Source organism: Neomonachus schauinslandi, chromosome 2 (genome assembly GCF_002201575.2).
Source record: "Neomonachus schauinslandi chromosome 2, ASM220157v2, whole genome shotgun sequence".
NCBI lineage: Eukaryota > Metazoa > Chordata > Mammalia > Carnivora > Phocidae > Neomonachus > Neomonachus schauinslandi.
In genome coordinates this window covers 158461739-158483068 of record NC_058404.1, presented here as the reverse complement: position 1 = coordinate 158483068, position 21330 = coordinate 158461739, and the positions used below count along the sequence as shown (strand labels likewise).

Genomic DNA, 21330 nt, shown 5'->3' with positions numbered 1-21330 from the left:
ATCTGGTGGTCACATCTTTTCAATGACTTTCCCTAACAGGCTTCAAGGCATGACAAATTGTGGGGGAGGGACTAGGAAAGATATGGGAGAACGAATGGAGCATAAAGATTATTTAATAAGATACGTTTATGCAAACTCGTCTCTGTGATAATGCTTTTCTCAGCTCTTCTCAAAAATCATATGCCAACTATACTTCAATAAAAAAAATAGAGAATTCCCTTCCTGGTGGGGGTGGCGGTTGGCAGGGGGGGGTACACTCACAAAGGGAAATTTATGCCCTGCTTTTAGGCAGGTAAGGGGAGGGCAGAGAACTCTTCTTACATCTTTTGACTCTCAGTTTGCCTTTAGCTCAAAATAACCCTTTGCCAAAGTGACACATTTTGGACCTTTTCACTGGATAGAGGATTCTGAGACGTGCCAACAGCTGGGCTGGAGAAACTCAGCTGTGTGCTCGAGCAGTGTTGGAGGGTGAAAGAGTCAGAGTGATAGTCATCAAGCCTGAGGGAAGAAACTACACTTAGATTAAGCACTTACTGAAAGGACTAGTAAAATTGGGTTTCAAGTGATTGTATTTATTTGTATTAAAAGACTTCCCTTGGGGCGCCTGGGTGGCTCAGTCATTGAGCGTCTGCCTTCGGCTCAGGTCATGATCCCGGGGTCCTGGGATCGAGCCCCGCATCGGGCTCCCTGCTCGGCGGGAAGCCTGCTTCTCCCTCTCCCACTCCCCCTGCTTGTGTTCCCTCTCTCGCTGTGTCTCTCTCTATCAAATAAATAAAAAAAAATCTTAAAAAAAAAAAAAGACTTCCCTTAATTGTTGTATTTAGAGACTAGTGTTTGTTTCATGATGTTACTTAATGAAGAATTCTACTTTGGCTTTTAAAAAATATCTATGTTAACTGTGTCCGTGTAAAGAATAGCTATTTTTACCACTAGACAATTTCTAAAGGACCATTGTCTACCTTATCTCAATTATGGGCAACATAACCAGGAAGAGATAAACAGCTTTGGGAGTATTGGACTTCCAGACACAAATCTGCAAAGTGACAGCAAATGTCATGATCCTCCTGCCTTAAAATAGCTTTCCAATCTGGAACCCCAGTGCTCAGGTTAAACATTAGCCGCGTCCTGAATTATCTCGCAAAATGTACGCACATTGTCATTTGCGTGTCACTCTGAAGGAGGTAGTTTATCAGATCACTTCTCTCATGATAGCGGGGATCTGGGGCAACATGGGAGTGGGAGGCAAAGCAGAGGATGATGGGGAGCGGCAGAGAGTGAGGGTGCTGGGGGCTTGCTGCTTAACCATGTGAATATATTAAGTGGAAGCAATTCTCAGGATTTATATGTTAATTTTTCTCTCCGATTTTGGAAAGAAAGGGATTGTAGTCAGCAGTTGCCCAGGTAGGAGGAGTATTTTGTGTGCAGGGTACGTTCCAAAAGTCTCCAAAAGGTGACTGCAGTTTTTCTCCCATCTCTGCTCTTTCCCTGACTTTCTGGTACACTTTAGGTCATCAGCAATTCACTCAGAGGGTCTTCTGAAAGCCCACTTCTGCCACCGTGCGAGCCAAGGGCAAGTTACTAACATTCTCAGAGTGCTGGTTTCCTTAGTTGTAAAAGGGGACTGATAATATGTATCTATATATTATATATACATGCACTATACAATATTATACCATATACAATATTATATATACAGTATAGTACAGTATATTATGTATTACTATATACAATGTACTATATACACACACACACTCTATATACAACAGTGCACATTAAGAGGGGCAACATGTGTAAAATATCTAGTATGATCAAATCCAGGCCACTGCAGTTTGGGTTTTCAGAAGCAGAGGCTGAGGTACAGGCATATATTAGGGATCAGCTCCTGGGCGATACAAGAGGAAGAAGCAGCACCGGGCAGAAGGAGAGGCTGAGACCCAATGCAAGCCCCACAAAGCCTCAGGCAACCCAGGAGTCCTGCGGTGAGTGCCGCCCAGATGAGTTGTCCCACAAGGGGCCATGATGGCGGGCCCTTCAGATCCAGCCTCATTCAGCCCCACCGAGGTGGTTGCCCTGGGAAGGCCCCCCCCCGCCTTGTGTGAGGCAGTCCTGCAGCAGAGGCAGAGCCCGCACTGGTATCTGGAGGCGGTCTGCTGGCCGCATTCCTGCAGCGAAGCAGCGAGCACGTTCCCGAAGGCTGGGTGGCTCACCTACACGTCTCCCACGTAGGCATTCAACAAACACGTCTCCTCCCTGCCACCAGAACCATCCTCTTTTTTACCTTTTCTCCAACTTCTTTCCATCCTCCATCTGTCTGCTTGTCTTGTACCTGCTTCCTCTGATCCTGCCCTGCCCAGCAGTCCTGAGAGCCTGTGGCTGCCCTAGACGGGGCTTAGAAAGGGTACCTGGGGCGCCTGGGTGGCTCAGTTGTTAAGTGTCTGCCTTCGGCTCAGGTCATGATCCCAGAGGCCTGGGATCGAGCTCCGCATCGGGCTCCCTGCTCAGTGGGAGGCCTGCTTCTCCCTCTCCCACTCCCCCTGCTTGTGTTCCCTCTCTCGCTCCATCTCTCTCTGTCAAATAAATAAAATCTTAAAAAAAAAAAAAAGGGTACCTGCTTCAGCGGCCCTCCTGTAAGGGTCTATTTAAACAGGAAGTATCTTAAACATTTTTTTTTTTAAATCTCATTCAGATAATTTCCCAGTTACCCACGACTCCTCTTTTACTTTGGTAGGGAGCAGAAAGCCGCCAGGCTCGATTCTGCAGAGCAACGTAGATGCCGGCCAGCTGGTGCTAACAATAGGGGAGAAGGCATTGGATGCCTTGCTAACAGATTTCCAAGAACACTATGGGCAGCCAAAAAAAAACCCAAAAACCAAAAAACCAAAAACCACCATTTGGGCTTGTTTCTTTTCCCTCTGTTACCTTTCTAAGAGATAAAGAGGCTGACATCAATGAACGGGGATATGAATTTGGTAACATCTGGGAGGAGGTTAATGTCAAGGGCTCTAGGAAACCAATGTATAAATTAGAGAATAGGAGAATGTTTAGCTTTCTCCATGGCTAAGACATGCAGAAGCTGCTCTGATAGAAATTTGAAGGGGTGCAGGCGATGGGCAACCAGACGATGGGCAGAGGATGGGAAGCAGCTGTGAGGGCTCCCGCTGAGTTTGGGATTGTCTTCCTGCTATGACTGATCCTGGCATCATTCCCTGGAGATGCCGACACGTATAAGTGTCCCAGTCCACAGGTCTCTGAGCTTCTGGGATGGTGCGAATGGCAGAGAGAGTATGAGCATGTGTGTCGCTTGGCCGCCTTGGAGAGAGTGCCCCCAATTCTGTGTTCTGGCAGTTGATTGGCTCTTTGTGAAATCTCCTTTGTTTGGACTGAAAAGGACCACCAGCGCCCTCCATGGACTGCAACCCTGAAATCCACTGCATAGTGGCCTCTTGTGGGCCAGCCTCCTACAGGGGTCTCATGAAGTCCTGGGGAAGTGGGAGCTCCCTTTCAAGCCTCAGCCATTGAAAGAAAAATCTAATTTTGGCAAAAAGTCTAACTTATTCATTAACTGAAATTTTATGCCTGTTGATTACTAATGATCCATTTCTCCCTTCCTCTAGCTCCTGGCAACCACCATTCCAGTCTTGGGGTTTTAGGAATCTGACAATTTTAGATACTTCATATAAGTGGACTCATGTCGTACTTGGCTTTCTGTGTCTGGCTTATGTCGCTTAGCATAACGTCCTCAAGATCCATCCATATTGTCACATATTGTAGAATTTCCTTCCTTTTTTAAAGTTTTTATTTATTTTATTTTTAGAGAGAGAGAGAGAGAGAGCTCGCGCGATTAAGCAGGGAGAGGGGCAGAGGGAGAGGGAGACAGAGAGAATCTCCAGCAGACTCCCTACTGAGTGCAAAGCCCAACGCAGGGCTCGATCTCATGACCCTGAGATCATGACCTGAGCTGAAATCAAGAGTCAGTCACTTAACCGATTGAGCCACCCACTTGCCCCCAAATGACAAGTTAAAATTTAAGTCCAATTTATCTATTTTTACTTTTGTTGCTTATGCTGTTGATGTCATAGCTAAGAAGTCTTTGCCTAACTTGAGTTCACAAAGATTTACTCCTCTATTTTCTTCTAAGAGTTTTATAGTTTTGGCTGTGATGTTTAAGTCTATAATCCATATGGGGTTAATTTTTGCATATAGTGGGACTAAAGTGTCCAATTTCATTCTTTTACATGTGGATATCCAGTTTTCCCAGAATCACTTGTTGAAAAGACTATTTTGGGGCGCCTGGGTGGCTCAGTTGGTTGAGCGACTGCCTTCGGCTCAGGTCATGATCCTGGAGTCCCTGGATCGAGTCCCACGTCGGGCTCCCTGCTCAGCGGGGGGTCTGCTTCTCCCTCTGACCCTCTCCCCTCTCGTGCTCTCTGTCTCTCATTCTCTCTCTCAAATAAATAAATAAAAAATCTTTAAAAAAAAAAAAAAAGAAAAGACTATTTTCCCTCCCATTGAATTGTCTTGGCATCCTGGTCAAAAATCAATTGACCATAAATGTTAAGGTTTATTTCCGACGCTCAAGTTTATTCTATTTACCTCTATGTTAATGCTTGTGCTATACCACACTTATGCCATGATTACTGTAGTTTTCCAGTAAGTGCTGAAATGAGGGAACGTGAGTCCTCCAACTTTGTTGTTTTCAGTCTATGATGTTTTGGCACCAAAAACAGTTCCTATCGTCAAAGCCAAAATTCTAGGTAAAATAGTGAAATAGGCAATTTGGGGCAACCTGCCTCCCTTTTTGTGTTCCTTTGTATTCAGACTCTCCACATGCTTTTCATCTATCTCTTCATGAAAAGTTTCTCTCTGGGGAAGAATACAATAAACTTTTTCTTATGCAGGTACAAATCACTAAAAAAGCTTAAAGTTTATTAGCATTCTCAGGAGAATTTGCTTTGCAAAAGAGGGGAACAAAAATGTCTTAAACCTGAAGAATAATTCTCTAATGGTAACGTTTTCTTTATAAGTAGGCAGAGAAATTGCTTTTTATCAGCAGGGAAGTCCTCATATTGCATCTGAAATGACATTATGGATGGGCTGGTATATTGCCTATGCTCAAGGCTGGATTTATCCAAAGTTAATTGATTTTTCTCTCCCCCAGTTGTGAGTTTTATACCCATTGCTTACTTGCTTGGTGACCTTGGAAAATTAACCTCTATGAACCTTAGTATTCTCTTAAGTAATATGGGGAAAATCATGCTCACTGCAAAAATGTCTAGCATTTAACTGTCGAAAATAAGACTGACATACATTTTTTCTTTCTTTTTTTTTTTTTAAAGATTTTATTTATTTATTTGACAGAGAGAGACACAGCAAGAGAGGGAACACAAGCAGAGGGAGTGGGAGAGGGAGAAGCAGGCTTCCCGCTGAGCAGGAGCCCGATGCGGGGCTCAATGAGGGGCTCGATGCGGGACTCGATGAGGGGTTCGATGCAGGGCTCGATGAGGGGCTCGATGTGGGGCTCGATGCAGGGCTCGATCCCAGAACCCTGGGATCATGACCTGAGCTGGAGGCAGATGCTTAACGACTGAGCCACCCAGGCGCCCCAAGACTGACATACATTTTGACTCGACAGATACAACTCCAAAAAGCAAATGCCCTCATCATTCTCTCTTCAGGGAGAGGTACGTTTTTTATTAAAGTGATTTAATTTCTTCCTTACAACCTCCCTAGTGATGGCATGGGAAAACCATTTAGGAAAGACAGGTTTTATTAAAAACAGTATCTGCCAAAATGGAATGGAGATTCTTAAATTCTCCCTTCAACACCAACAACAACTCCTGATTGTGGGACATTTTGCTAAGTCACCTCTGATAGGGAACGAGAGTTCCCATTTTATCACATTTGTGATGACATGTAGCTTTATACTTGCCACACTCTTTCCAAGGATCAGTATATCTGATCCTCAAAACATTCCTTTGAGGCCAACATTATTGGCATGTTAGAGATGAAGAAACTGAGCTCAGAGAAACTAACAGACTCGAGACCCAAGCCTTCTTTCCACGCACTCCACCGATCTGTAAGGCTGAGAACGACCTTGGACCCTAAGACTGCCACCCACACCATTCCAGACCCCAGATACTGATCTACTCTTCGTTGTATACATTTTGTTGGAGATTTTATTTGGCCAGGGGAGTTTTTCTCTTTCTAGCGGCTTCTTTGTTGTTATTTTTTAGAATTTTAATTCCAGTTCGTTAACAAACATTGTTATGTTTGTTTCAGGTATTTGATTTTTCTTTGTTATTTTAGGATGGAAAATACAAAACACCTGCATATTTTCCCGAGTTGCTGTGTGAGCCAGGTGAGTCTCAGTGTCGCTAAGCCTGAAAACCTCCCCATCCTGATACTGCTGTAGAGCAGGACCGGGCTCCCTCTGCCTCAAAGTGCCCGGGGAACCTGGGCGAGAGCCGGGCGGGCCGCGCATTCCTGGACCTGTCCGGTAGATGGCAGCATTGTGCAGCCGATGCAGCCTCTCCCCGGACGAGCCCTTCTGTCTCCCTCCCCCCCTTCCCGGGGCTTGGCTTCGAGGTGCAGGTAGCAGCGCCTCCGCGACTCCCCTGATGCTGCTGTGCTGCACTAGCTACAGATGGTCTGCGCCTGGCAGGTCACAACAGGTCTGAATCCACAGCACGGGGCGAACTCAGCCTTCCGTGTTTTGGTGGCTCGGGGCGTAACCGTTGCTTTGGCTAATTGGCCCAGACCGTTTTCTATCCCCCCTCCTCTCTAGGAGAAACGTAGGGAAGGCTGATAAATGTCCCCCAATCTAAATGGTTTCATCCCCCCACTCCTTTTGTGCTGTGAACTTTATCCTTAGAGGCCACCGTGTCCCCCCCCCCTCCCCCGCCGCCCCTCTCCCGCCCGGGTCGCGCCTCTTGCTCAGGGTCTTCTGCCAACAGAGGCTCCGTGTGCCCTACGATGCCGACTATATGCCACTAGAGGGCACCATCGTCACGCGCTGCGCTGGAGCCGTGCTAGGAAGGCGGCGGGCTGGGTCCGGTGTGGTCCCTGTCCTAGACTTGACCTTGGGACCCGCAACTGCCTGTGGTGGAGGCGGTCCCTCTTCCTGACCATGTGGGGTCTTTCACAGGGTACTCCGGATCCCATACCCTCAGAAATCTCGTTCCAACTATCCTCCCCCTTCTCGCTTGTTTCTCAACCTCTCTGAATAGATTGACTCCCACCAGCTTTTAAACATCTTCAAGTAAACTTTATCTTGGAGAAAAAAAATCTCTAACACCAAGTTCCTCTCCGCTGTTCACCTCTGTCTCTCAGTGCTTCTCTTTCAAGGCTTGTCTGAGATTGAAAAATGTCCTTACCTTGTGCTTAACTAAAGATGCAGCGGCTGAATCTAAACATCCCATCTCCTTCCACCATCCTGTTGAGGGAACCTGGCCACATGATCTGAACCTCTATCTTAGTCCTGGCTGGTTGGCCTGGGACAGGACACCTGATCCAAAGCTACAAAACTGGGGTGGCAATGGGATGACCAGAGCCTTCTTTTGAGATTTTTAGGACTGGAACACTGAAAGAAATGTTCTAGTTAGGGCACCTGGGTGGCTCAGTTGGTTGAGTGACTGCCTTCGGCTCAGGTCATGATCCTGGAGTCCCAGGATCGAGTCCCGCATCGGGCTCCCTGCTCGGCAGGGAGTCTGCTTCTCCCTCTGACCCTCGCCCCTTTCATGATCTCTCTCTCTCTCATTCTCTCTCTCAAATAAATAAATAAAATCTTTAAAAAAAAAAAAAGAAATGTTCTAGTTAAATATGGAGAGCTCAGCTGAAAAGTCACATAAATTAGGGGAGGGGGCATGTGAAAGATAAGCAATCTGAGGCAGCGAGCTGAGTAGAAGGAGGAAGAAAGAGGCGAGAGTCAGAGCCCCAGAATGTCCCCATTTCAGTTTTTCAAGAAACCCAGCAGTCTTCTGTGCCCTTGATTTCTGAGCACAGGTTTTTCTATATTCTTTCAGTAGCTGCTTCACCTTGAGCCAGTCCAGAACTGTAGCTAACTGGTGAAGTAGAGGGCCAAAAAGCACAGAAAGAACAGACGGGCAGCAGAGAGGGCTGGCAGGGTTGAGCAGGCCTCCCTGCTGGACTGACAGAAGCTGGGGGGGTTAGTGGCTTGTGGTGATGGTGGCGGAAGCAGAGGCTGAGGTCCCCATGGGGAACTTACCACTTCTGTTGCTGAGAATCTCCTCATCCCACCTACCCCTGGATCTTAGGCAGGTTGGTCAGCAATGGCTCTAAAAGTCTGTTTTTCGAAAGTATCACAAGGCTTGTGGCATGGGGTAATACCCAAAGACACAGCAGCGTGAACATTTATTGACTGTCTGTTTTGTGTCAGGAACAGAGGTGGTTTCTGGGGAGATCAAGGTGAATGATATAGTCCCTGCCCTCAAGGATCACAGTCCCTCAGAGAACACAAACATCTACATGTAACACAGGGTGAAAATACTAAAGTAGAAGTATGTACAAAATGCTACAAGAATTTAAGAGAAGGAATCATTAGTTCTGCATTTGATGGGGGTGGGAAGGAGACAGGGAGACTTTCAAAGGGGAAGTGACTTTTTTTTTTTTTTAAGATTTTATTTATTTATTTGAGAGAGAGAGAATGAGAGAGAGCAAGCACATGAGAGGGGGGAGGGTCAGAGGGAGAAGCAGACTCCCTGCCGAGCAGGGAGCCCGATGTGGGACTCGATCCAGGGACTCCAGGATCATGACCTGAGCCGAAGGCAGTCGCTTAACCAACTGAGCCACCCAGGCGCCCAGGGGAAGTGACTTTTGACCTGTACCTTGAAGGATGAGTAGGAGTTTGTCAGAGTTGAGGGGTTTGCATTCTGGGGACAGAGAGCAAAGGCTCAGGGATATATAAGCACATGGTGTATAGGAAGACTTGTGGTATTGCACTATGTAGGGTGGGGGTGGCCGTGTTAGGGGCAGCAGACAATAGGGAAAAGGCAGGTGAGGGCCAAAATGTGAAGGGCCTTGAATATCATGATTAGGAGCTTGGACTTCATCCTGAGGACACTCTGGACCCAAAAAGGTTTTTAATCAGGGAGTTGTGTGATCAGAGCTGCCTTAGGAAGGAAAACTGGAGGCTGTATAGAGGTTGTCTGCAGGGAGGAAAGAGTAGAGAAGGTCAATCACAGGATGGCTTGGTCTCAGCTGTGTCTGACACTCTCTAGCCGTATCCTGGAGCTAGGATAGGAACGTGTGTAGGTCATAAATTATAACTGATTAGAATGCCATACTCAAAGAAAGCTGATGAATCCAGGCATGTTATTATCAACATGGAAGGTCAGTGGTTCTATTGCTATGCCATGGGATGCTGTATTCATTCATTCATTCATTCATTCATTCTTCATTCATTCATTCAGCAAATATGCATTGACTATCACTCCAGACTAAGTGCAGCACTGGGTACCATGATGAGAAAGCAGGTGTGGCCCTTGCTGTCATGGAATCTTTCAGTGAATAAGGGAGACAGCTATTAATCAGATAATTTCATGACCGAGTACATGAGTTTCCCACTTGGAAGGAAAAGAATATGTTCTGTGAGTACATAACAAGGAATTCACCCTGGCCTCAGCTTGAGCGAGATGTGAAGGACTGTTGGGAGTTTACCTGAGGAAGGCAGGAGGTTTCAGGAAAGGGAGCAGAATGTGGCAAGGCCCTGTGGCCCAAGAGAGCATGGTATGGCTGACAAAGTGGGAGCCTGAGTGTGAGAGGAACTGCTGGGAGAGACAGGGACCAAGCCATGGGAACTTGTTTTGTCGGGGTCAAGCTTAAGATAAAGTATTTGTCAGTGTCTGGCTGGCTGAGTCAGGAGAGCATGCAACTCTTGATTGCAGGGTTGTTTGAGCCCCATGTTGGGAGTGGAGCCTACTTAAAGAAATGATTTCTAAAAAAAAAAAGATAAAGTATTTGTTTGAGGAGAACAGGTCAGTTAACTAAGAATGACATAGAGGTTGGGGGGAAAGTGGAAAATCTGAATTGCAGAATCAAGATCCAAGAAAATCTCACAGGTCTAAATGAAAAGTGCTGGAATTCAAAGAAATAACCAGTGTTGGCGAGGATGTGGAGAAAAAGGAACCCTCCTGCACTGTTGGTGGGACTAAAAATTGATACAGCAACTGTTGAAAACAGTATGGAGATTCCTCAAAAAATTGAAAAACTATATGATCCAATAATTCCACTACTGGGTATTTACCCAAAGAAAACAAAAAGATTGAAAAGATCTATGCACCCTTGTGTTTATTGCAGCATTATTTACAATAGTCAAGATATGGAAGCAACCCAAGTGTCCATGAATAGATGAACAGATAAAGAAGATGTGGTGTGTACAACACACACACACAGACACACACACAGAGAGAGAGAGAGAGAGAGAGAGAGAGAGACAGAGGAATATTACAGAGCCATAAAGAAGGATGAGATTTTTGCCAGTTGTGATAACATTAATGAACCTAGAGGGTATTTTATGCCAAGTGAAATAAGTTAGACTGAGAAAGACAAACACTATATGATTTCACTCATATGTGGAATCTAAAAAACAAATGAATAAACAAACAAAAAGCAGAATCAGACCTATAAATACAGAGAACAAACTGTGGTTGCCAGGGGGATGAGGGGATGGGCAAAATGGGTGAGGGGCAATGGGAGACATAGGCTTCCAGTTATGGAATGAGTAAGTTAGGGGAATAAGAAGGAAAATGGAGGGAATATAGTCAATGATATTGTAATAGCGATGTTTGGTGGCAGGTGGTAGACAACTTGTGAGCAGAGCATGTAGAGAAGTTGAGACACTATGTCGCACATCTGAAATGAATGTAACATTGTGGGTCAACTGTACCCAAAAACATTTTTTTAAAAGTGATAGAGTTCAACACATGTGAAGTTCTACAGTTAGGTTAAAATTTTTTTTTTAAAGATTTTATTTATTTATTTGAGACAGAGAGAATGAGAGAGACAGAGAGCACATGAGAGGGGGGAGGGTCAGAGGGAGAAGCAGGCTCCCCGCCGAGCAGGGAGCCTGATGCGGGACTCGATCCCGGGACTCCAGGATCATGACCTGAGCCGAAGGCAGTCGCTTAACCAACTGAGCCACCCAGGCGCCCTAGGTTAAAATTTTTAATTGACTTTCAAAGATTTATGTTTAAGGATGTTTATCTCTGCATATCTATAATAGTGGAAAAATGTGGAAAACGAACTCTCACTATAGGAAAATGTTTATATATCCTATGTATACAAAATTGGGTTCAAATGCTAGCTTCTCCATTTACTAGCCATGTCATTAACAAGTTACACAACCTCTTTATGCCTCAGTTTCCTTATCTAGCTATCTTCCTTATCTAGCTACATAAGCACTACACAAGTCTTAGTTGTTATTATTATTACCTACTAATATTATGTTTTCAAATGTGTGTAATGTCAGAAAATGCTCAGTATATGGTTGGCTCTTGAATAACATGGTGTTATAACTTCCCCGTGCAGCTGAAAATCCACATATCACTTTTGACTCCCCAAAACTTACTTACTAGTAGAGCCTGTGGTTGACCAGAAGCCCTACTGATAACATACTCAGTTAACACATATTTTGTATTATATGCTCTATTCTTATAAAAAGTAAGCTAAAGAAAAGAAAATATTATTAATTATAAGAAAGATAAAATATATTTATAGTGCTGGACCATGTTTATTGAAAAAAATCCATATGTAAGTGGACCCACGCAGTTCAAACCTGTGTTATTCAAGGGTCAGCTGTATAATGTTTAGTGGGAACAAAATCTACATTATGAAGTTTAATCCCCTTTTGTTACACACCATGTGGGTTTATATTTTTGTATAGTGTGTAGCTTCTGCTTTGTCAGCTTGGGGTATAAAATATGGTCATGTCTCCAGTGAACCCAGCAGAGGCCCTATCTCACTCAGCATGAAAATGTTCTTTTCTTTCTCAGTGATCCCCTTCTTGTGATGTACTTAAGGCTCCTCTGCCCACTTTATTCAGACTAAAGAATACGTGCCTTGTGGAGAGTGCCCTGGAGAATCTTATTAGTCCATTGTGGGCTGGATTTGCTTCTTCCAACACTGGTGTCTAGTGACCACTCCCTGGGGCCATCCCTGGCTATGGATCACAGCTGGTCAGGGAAGAGTTCTCACTGTGCTGGGAAGAGGAGATTTCTTCTCATGGTTCTGTGCCAATAATGGCCTGGGCGCCCAGGGTTTCCGTTTCTTAGTGTGCCCTCATACACAGTATTCTCAAACCCATGGTGCCCGGGTGACTGCTGCAGTAGAGGGTTCCTGTCTAGGCCCCGTGTTATGTCTAAACTAAAACACCAACACTTTGGTAATCTGGGCTCCTATATAAGACTAACTGACTCATCAGAGATGTTGAAAACTAGTGAAGCCAAGAAGACGTAGTTGGGGTCTTGATTTCTTTTCTCCTAGGAAGCTTCTAGACTCCCTCTCAGATTGGCTCACCTACTTTCCAGTGACATTTGGCTTTACTAGCAGTGGGGTGAGATGGGCAGCCTTTGTCAAGAAACATGTTCCATGACAAAGAACATTGTTGCCTTATGATGGGTGCCTCTGCCTTACATCTGCAAAACTAAAAGAAACTGTCCATGTGATTGTTTCCAGAACAAAAATGTGTCCCAAGATGACTTGTTAGACATGGAAGTGGCTGGCAACTTTTAACTTGCAGATTTTCTTGCTAACAAAAAATTTTAAATTCTGTCTCATCAGGGACACTGCTGCATATTCATGAAAAAGAAATTGACTGGAAAGAGCTGTACCACAGTATTAACCGTGCTTACCTCTGGGTGGTGGGATTCCCATGGCCTGTTTTCTTTTTAATATATTTTGTTTTGTTTTCCAGATTTTTGACAATGAATATGTATTACTTTCACAATTAGAGTCATAGATTCTGCCAATACATTTATTTAAAAAAAAAACATAGTCATTTGAACGGATACCAAATGGGGACATCTGTGTGAATTTTTACCCCTAGATCCATCCCAGTTATTCCAAATGACAACCCCATTTTCTGCAGGCAGATGTGGCTCTCCCATACTACCACTGAGAGGTCAGTGGGTCTGTTATATAAGAGTTGCATATGGCAGCAAAGAGGGAGGTTTCGCATGAGCCTTTGTGTTGGGCTCTGCCTCTGAGCTCCGAGCCCTTCAACCACTCCTCTACATATTCTGCCATCGGGAGGTATGGATGAGATCCCCAAGACTACTGTTTGGAGATTTGCTTGAAGGACTCACAGAACTCAGAAAAGCTGTTATATTCATAGGTATGGTTACTTAGAGCGAAAGGACACCACAAAGGAAAGCTGCAAAGGAAAAAGGTGTATAGGGTGCAGTTCGGGAGCGACAGGTGTGAGCTTCTAGTTGTCCTCATCCGGTGGAGTTGCATGGATACCACTCAATCCTCCCAGCAGTGATTCATGACAACACACATGAAGTATTGCCAACTTGAGCCTTGGTGTGCACGGTTTGAGGGGTCAGTCATGTAGGCATAGAGTGCTTGTGTAACTGACCTTAGCTACTCAGTCTCCAGCCTCCCCAGAGTATAGCCCAGGATCCCAGGCAAACAAAAATAGGCATTTACCATATATCACATTGTTAACATAGACTGTCATGGCCCTGGGCCCCAGGTATGCAAAGATACTCTTCTTAGGTAGGATATTCCAAGGGCTTACAGGTTATCTCTCCATAACTGGTTAAGGACGAATCCTTTCTTTCTTCCTTTTTTTAAATTTTATTTATTTATTTGAGAGAGAAAGAGAGAGAGGACATGCGGCATGTGAGCACAAGCAGGGGAAGGGGCGGAGAGAGAGGGAGAAGCAGACTCCCCACTGAGCAGGAGCCCAAGGGATGGGGGCTCCATCCCAGTAAGAGTGAGTCCTTTCTTTGAAATGTGCAGGGTTTGAGCACCCCAAGCCTGCCTAGCTAACCTTTTACTGCACAGGAGATGAGGTTTTACGAGCTTGGGCCTAGTTCCCTTTTGTCTGAATCTCTTGGATACTTAGGGTTTTCCTATTTTTCACCCCTTTTCTAGATCATGGGGCAAAGCCTGGTTTTGTTCTCCTCATGACTTTATACACTCTCTGAGGGCCTGGTGGAGGCAGGATTCCACATAGGACCTTGGGTTAGCTTGACATTCTCATGGTAAATATTTTGTATCTCTGAAGCTGTGTCCCTGCTCTTGTCTTCCCACAGGTCTCTGTGAGACCCCTGGAGATGGGCTGCACTGGCTGTGTGTCTGCTTGGGTTAGGGTTTGGACAAGTGATGGCCTATACTGGGCCCTCCCACAGCTCTGCCCACACAGCCCCGTGTCCCTCCAAACCTGGGCCCAGTTCCTTTCTCCTAGCACGCCTTGTGATGAATGCCACTATCTTGTAAAGTAACTTACTCCCTGCTGGGTGCAAATCTTTAACATACATGAAAGTGCTGTGTGAGGTTGATGAGAAGTTTTTTTTTTTTTTAACAAGTATGCAGATGCCATTTATTTGGTTCATAAGTACAATATAGTCGTAATTGAGTTTTACAAAACATCAAATATAAATAACCCAAAACTGTAAGAATACACAAAAAATGGCTTCGTACACAGACACGCCAAGCAGTACAAGCTGAAAACTTGAGTAAAATTAACATTGTTTTACATGAATATACATAGTGCCAGCTAACATTTAAAAACAAGTTTCAGTGCATAGCACTTGATGCTTTTTTGAATCTGTTTCAGTCAGTTAAGATTATGAAAATGGTTAGATCTAGGCTAAAAAAAAAAAAAATTCTTCTAACCAAAAATAAAGGCATACTATTTATAACCGAGCATCAACTTTACTAAACTAAAATATTTTAAAACCGTTAAATGATACCTAAGGGTATTGACATTAAAAGGCAACATGCATCGTGTTGTTTCATCTCATGACTGGTCATGCACACACTTTGTTCAAAGGGTTTTAAAACCATATTCCTACTTTCAAAACAGCATACTGCAATGTCCCCAATTGTTCTAGCAAAATGAATGCTTTTTCAAAGGGAGCAGAATCATCTTTAAGTCACTGGTGTCAATTTTTTCCCTTTGGAACAGAGCACATGACGAATAATCTGGTTCTGCCCAGATGATCTACTACAGCAAGAGGGTTCTGTTTAGAGGCATTTCTGTTCAATCTAAACCTATAACATCATCAGGCTCTTCTGTCTGTTCTGTACGTGACCTCTCTGCACTGATATTCTTTTTCTCATCTAATTTCCTCTCTCGACTTCTCTCTTCTTCACTGATGTCAACAGCATCTGAAGGACCTTATTCATCTGAATCAACCATGAGCACATCATCTTGCTCTTGTGCAGTGGATGTGGGTGTGGAAGGCTGAGCTCCAACGTCACTGCCATTGGTTATGCTTTTGGCAGCATCTTCAGCTTGTTTGGGCCCCATGTTTTCTGGGGCATCACCAACAACTTCAAATTCAACACCCTTCCCTAGGTCCTCACTATGAGGGACGTTGCTCAATGAAGCATAGTCCTGAAGGAAGTCATCTGCTTGAAGCAGGCTCCCATTTCCAATTCCAAATTCTGACAGCTTTTTGTGATTATTAGCTTCTGTCTCTCCCTCTTCTGAAGATATTAGGATTGTTCCTCTCCCGTCTTCAATGTGGACATCTGGTGCTACCATAGCAAAATTTTCTTTTACTATCTTATCCTGTAATGTGAGAACAGTCACCTCTGGCTTGCTGGCACGTAATGTAACAATTAGGGTTGGGAGGATCTGGTGCACAAGGCACAAGAAACTTATTTCTAGGGTTTGGTTGATTATTCAAACAAATTGTTCTACACTGGTCTATTTTTCCTGCAAATATCTTGAATCCCTCTAATACTATTAACCCAGCAATCACTGCATTAGTTGTAGAGATGGCAGGAATAATGTCCCCTGCCATTGATTTTATATCAAAACTGCTCTTCATATTCACACTGAAAATATGCATCCTGAGGTTTGCAGCAGAGGTGACAAAAAGCATTGCAGATGGGTCATCCTTGTCCCATATGAGCTCAGCTCCATCCCCTTTTTCTGCTAAATTAACTCTCGAAGTCTCAGTGCTCTTTGAAAAAAGATGTGCATAGCTCTTTACATCTAGAACCTGCTGGTCTTTCAGACCTAACTGGGGTTCATTTTGTTGATCTGATGGATTGGTTTCTTCTCTTTGACTTTGTACTTCAGCCCTGTCCAATGGAGGCTTCCTTTTCCACCGTAGTTTGTCCATTGTCGACAGATACTGGGTATCATCTTTAAAAAGTGTGGTAAAAAGTTTAACCAGATCATAGCCCATTCCTTAGTGAATATATGTTTAATGTCACCATCTTCATTAGATACTCTGGCTCTGGCTTCAGCTTCCACTGGTTCCCAGGAAGCTTCAGGTCAGCTCTGTCAGGGGCTACTTCTTGATCAGCATCTTCTTCTCCAAACAGCTGGTTGAACAAATACTTAACCCAAACGATGCAAAAAATAGGTTCTGAAGGTGTATTGTGAATTTTACAGCCAGGAAAATTCCTCTGGGTAGATTTGGGCTGACATTTATAACACTCAGTTACACCCTTTTTGATGGTCATTACTTGCCCAAGGTAACCCACTTTCAAGAGGAACATCAGCTGCCAGACACATCCTATTAACATGGTTGTGGGCAGCTCTGTTGTCTAAAGCATTCATAGCCAATATTCAACAATATAAATTGTTGGAAAAATTCCACATTATAGTCAGGGTTCATGATGCTGTTGGGTGAAACTGTAGTACACTTTCTTTGGCAACCTGGGCCTTTGAACTTCCAACACGTTTCTTTTGAAACAAAAACTGTCTGTTGAGGTTGCTAACATTGATAGTATCCAGGTCGTAGTGGGAGAAGCTGGTGAGCACGTGGCTTTTGAGGAGCTCGCAGCCAACGCCACCCACATCCACCAACAGCACCTGGCCCCTGGCCACGGCCTTGACCAGCTCCTGGGGCCTGATCACAAGTTGTTTTTTTGAGAGGGATAGAGAGACAGAGTGAGTGCGAGTGTGTGTGAGCAGGGAGGGGAGGGGCAGGGGGAGAGGGAGAGAGAGAATCTTAAGCAGGTTCTATGCCCAGTGTGGAGCCTGACTCACAACCCTGAGATCATGACCTGAGCCAAAACCAAGAGTCGGACACTTAACTGACTGAACCCCTCAGGGGCCCCCTGATCATGTTTTAATGAAAGAACCGGGAGCTAGTCATTAAGAAAATATTAGGCAGTATAGCATTTTGGGAAGAATGACAGCTTTGAATTCAAACAGGGCTGAATTTGAATCCTTGCTTAGCTATTTCCTAGTTCTATGAACTTGAGCAAGTTGTTTGCTTTCTGAATTTTTTCATCTATAAAATGGGATTATTAAAATTGGCTGTGGTTATGATTAGAAATAACATATGCGAAGTGGCTAGCCCAGTATCTGGCATATGGTAGGCTGCAGTGAATAATAGTTACTACTACTATTATTTTGCTATGATAACAGAGTAGGCATTTCTAGATCAAAGAAGGTAGTTTCATCTGGGACACATGTTCAATTTGGAGCATTCCACTCTAAGATTCTAAGATGTGTGTGTGTGTTTGTGTGTATTCATGTGAGTGTGTATGATTGAACATTAGCAGTTTTTCCAAAGATGGTGGTCAGGAGGGCAAAGAGTCTGGAAAATATGTCATATGAAGGAAATGGGGATATTTAACTTGGAAAAAAGAAAGCTTAGCTTGTACTGCCTTTAAATATTTGCTAGTTATCATTTAGAAGCAGAAGTAGACACGTGTGGTGTAGAGATCCAAAGGAGCTGCCCAATAGGTAAACTCTAGGAAGGCCAGACCCTGCAAGAAACCATTCTGGCTATCTAACAATTAGAGCTGCCTAATAGCAGAGTGGGTTGTCTCATCATTGTCCTGGCCCTGGAATTATGCGTTGGCAGATGTGTGATTTGTGTGTACACAGAGATTTCCACTTTGGATGGGAGCCTGGCTGAGAATGAACTCCAAGGCTCCATGTCTTTAGTGGTTGTCTTGCTCATTTTTCTTGTTACGATCCTGCAGGAGGCACCACTCATAAAAGGCCCCTTGATATTAAATACCATTATAACTTTGAAGGAGCTGCAAATGCTCACAGAATGTGGAAAGTGAAGTCTTCTTCCCTTATACCTAGTTGTCTCCCTAGAATGAAATTTCAACTTGGTTTAGGAGAGAGTGTCCCAGCAAGTGTTTCTTTTCAGAATGATTAAAGTCTCTGGGCCTATCCGGACTCATTCATTTTAACTATTCCATTTCCCAAGAATATCATCTCATTACTTTTTCAATGACCCAATATTTTCTGTACAAGTGAATGAGTCCGGAAAGTCATTTGAGCCATTGATTATTTTTGGTGACCTTCTGATCTGTTCTGAATCCCTTTTCTTTTAATTTCCATTTATGTCCTCCTGTCTTGTCATCTGTTCTGAGCTGAAAATAGTAACTTGGCATGACCTTATTATCTACTATTTAAGATTTTATGGTCTTTGGTTAAATCTCATCTTAATAAGTGTTGCTATGGTAGACTGTAGTTGTTTTGTTTTGTTTTTTTTGTTTTTAAGGTGGCACTTTGCAGCTCAAATCTGTTATCACAGGACTGATTTTACCACCCTTCTGTAAATATGCCAAAATTTCACTTCATCTTTTTGATAAGAGCTGGCTTCAAAGTCAGCCTTAAGAAGATATACCTATTTGCTTAGAAACAAAGAACACTCCTATTTGAACCTGTCTCCAAATCTGTTTGTGAAAAAATTTGATTTACATGGGATTTAAAATGCCACTGGGCAGGGCAACATACTAAGTGGTATTAGTTAGATCTTAAGGTGGCTGAAGTGATCAGTTCCTTTGCTAGGAGTACATTTTAATGTGGGAGAAGAGAGAGGGCAATAAGATAACTCTGGGCACTTATTTGGCCAAACAGTATTCTTTTAGCAAATATTTATGGAATGCCTGGGTAAGATTTGGCAGTAGGATATGGAAATACACACCAAAAAGACACAATAGTTGACTTCAAGGACGCCCTGTGCAGGGGAATGGGTCTGTGCATTAAGACACATAGGAAAACATAGAAATGCAAGTTTCAGAGCCTAGAAGACAGACTTCAGATTTTGAGAAGAACAGGATCTGGGTGGCCCAAAGTTGCTTTTATACTCAGAAGTGGGGAGAATGAAGACAAAGTGGTAGAAAAGAATAATTTTCCTCCAGTTCTCTTGGATTTTTTCACTGAGGAGTAACAGTTTTAGACTTTTTAAAAAGATTTATTTATTTATTTATTTGACACACACAGAGAGAGAGAGAGAGAGAGAGGGTGGGGGGAGAGTGTACAAGCAGGGGGAGCAGCAGAGGGAGAGGAAGAAGCAGGCTTCCCGCTGACAGGGAGCCTGATGTGGGGCTCAATTCTAGGATCCTGGGATCATGACCTGAGCAGAAGGCAGACGTTTAACCAACTGAGCCACCCAGGCACCCCCTCTTTAGATTTTTTTTAAAGATTTACTTATTTGAGAGAGAGAGACACACACAAAGAGCAAGAGCAAGCACAGCGGGGATGGGGAGAGGGAGGGAGAATCGCAAGCAGACTCCCCACTGAGCATGGAGCTGTCATGGGGCTCAATCTTACAACCTTGAGATCATGACCTGAGCTAAAACCAAGAGTCAGAGTCTTAACCGACCGCGCCACCCAGGCTCCCCTAGATTTTTAATTATCTATTATGTTCTATCTGATTGGGCATTACTCAAAACCCATGCAGTCCTTTGAGGTTTGGGCAGGACTTCTGATGTCCTCAGGGCCTGTCTTTGTTGGCAAATCCAGTTTAAGAGAAGACAGCACATCGGCAGGAAAGGAAAAGACTCCCCTTTCTTCATGGCTAAAGCCCTTCTCCTTCTCTGTGTCACCAAGTTCTTTTAATGTTTCCAGGTCCAGGTCACATTCCACCTTCCCCGACACCATCTCTGAACACCCAGCTGGACTTGAGCTCTGCTTAGCTGCAGTGCATTTAAGCATCATTCTCCAAAGCTCTTCTGTTGTGCTTGGTACTCCCTGCCTGGCATTGGGAGCTGTCCATTCCTATTTAGGGTGGAGGTTGGCCATGATCATGTCACCCTCATCACTCTCAAATAGTGGGAGAAAAACTACAAGGTGACGGTGCTGAGGATATCAGAAAAGACAACATTCAGACCTGCCCTCCGTCAAGGGCTTGTAATCTAGTACAGTTTCTCTCCAAACGAGGTTGGCTGGTATTAACTGAGATCTATGAATTCTATAAGAATTGTGTTTTTCTTTCAATAATAATAAAGTATTTTTATCAACTCTAATGACTGAAATTATATTTTGCAATGATAATTTGCTACTGATAGATATTTCAAAGAATAAGAATGAAACTTAATACCCATGTATGTAACATAATAAAATAAAATAAAATAAAAAGAATGAAGCTTAAATTGAGGTTTTGTAGATAACCTCTGGGGTCAAGAGACTATCATTTGGGGTCAAGAGACTATCATTTCTCCAAAAGAAGTCCTTATATTACTCAAGTTTGAAGGACGTTGGTTTAGTTGATTTCATTCATTCATTCATTCAATAAACATTTATTGTATGCCTATGTGTTATGTGCCAGGCACTGTGTCAGGCACATGAACAAGTGGTTAAGACATGTTCTAGGCTCCAGAATCCTAAGTGCTGTTACTGACTTACTAAGTAACACCTTCCACATGGGCCAAACCATCAATTTCTCTGTGCTTTGCTTTCTCCATCAATAAAATAAAGGTAAGAGTATCTTACCTATTTCTGTCTCTGCAGAGGTGTAGAAAAGCACTCTGGGATTAAAAAAAAAGAACCCTACAAAGAATTGCTTGTATCCAAACTTGGTGTTTCCAAGTCAGCTGCAGGTGCTAAATCCACATTTCTTCCTACCTCCTGCTAGTCTCAGTGGGAGGGATCTGGGGCCCATGGAAGGTCTCAACCAACTCTAGCAGAAGTGGGTTCTACACTGCAGAGCAGATTTTTCACAAGAGCTATTTTCAGATTTGTTTATGCTGTCACCGACCTCCAGTTTCACATTTCACAAACTCGCATGGGGCTGAGGAGTTACTCCCTAGGAATCTTCTCTGCTTTAGCAGGAACTCAAGGGCAGCGTGCTCATGGGTCTGGTGTTTAAAGAACAATCTGTCACAAAGCTAAGGGGCTTTTTACTCATTCTAACACTGAACACTAAATAAACG

The 21330-nt window shown here is 43.8% G+C and overlaps 1 pseudogene; it reads right to left on the bottom strand.

The window, feature by feature from the left end:
* Positions 1–15226: 15226 nt before the first annotated feature.
* Positions 15227–20059, bottom strand: LOC110590786 (annotated as a pseudogene).
* Positions 20060–21330: the final 1271 nt, after the last annotated feature.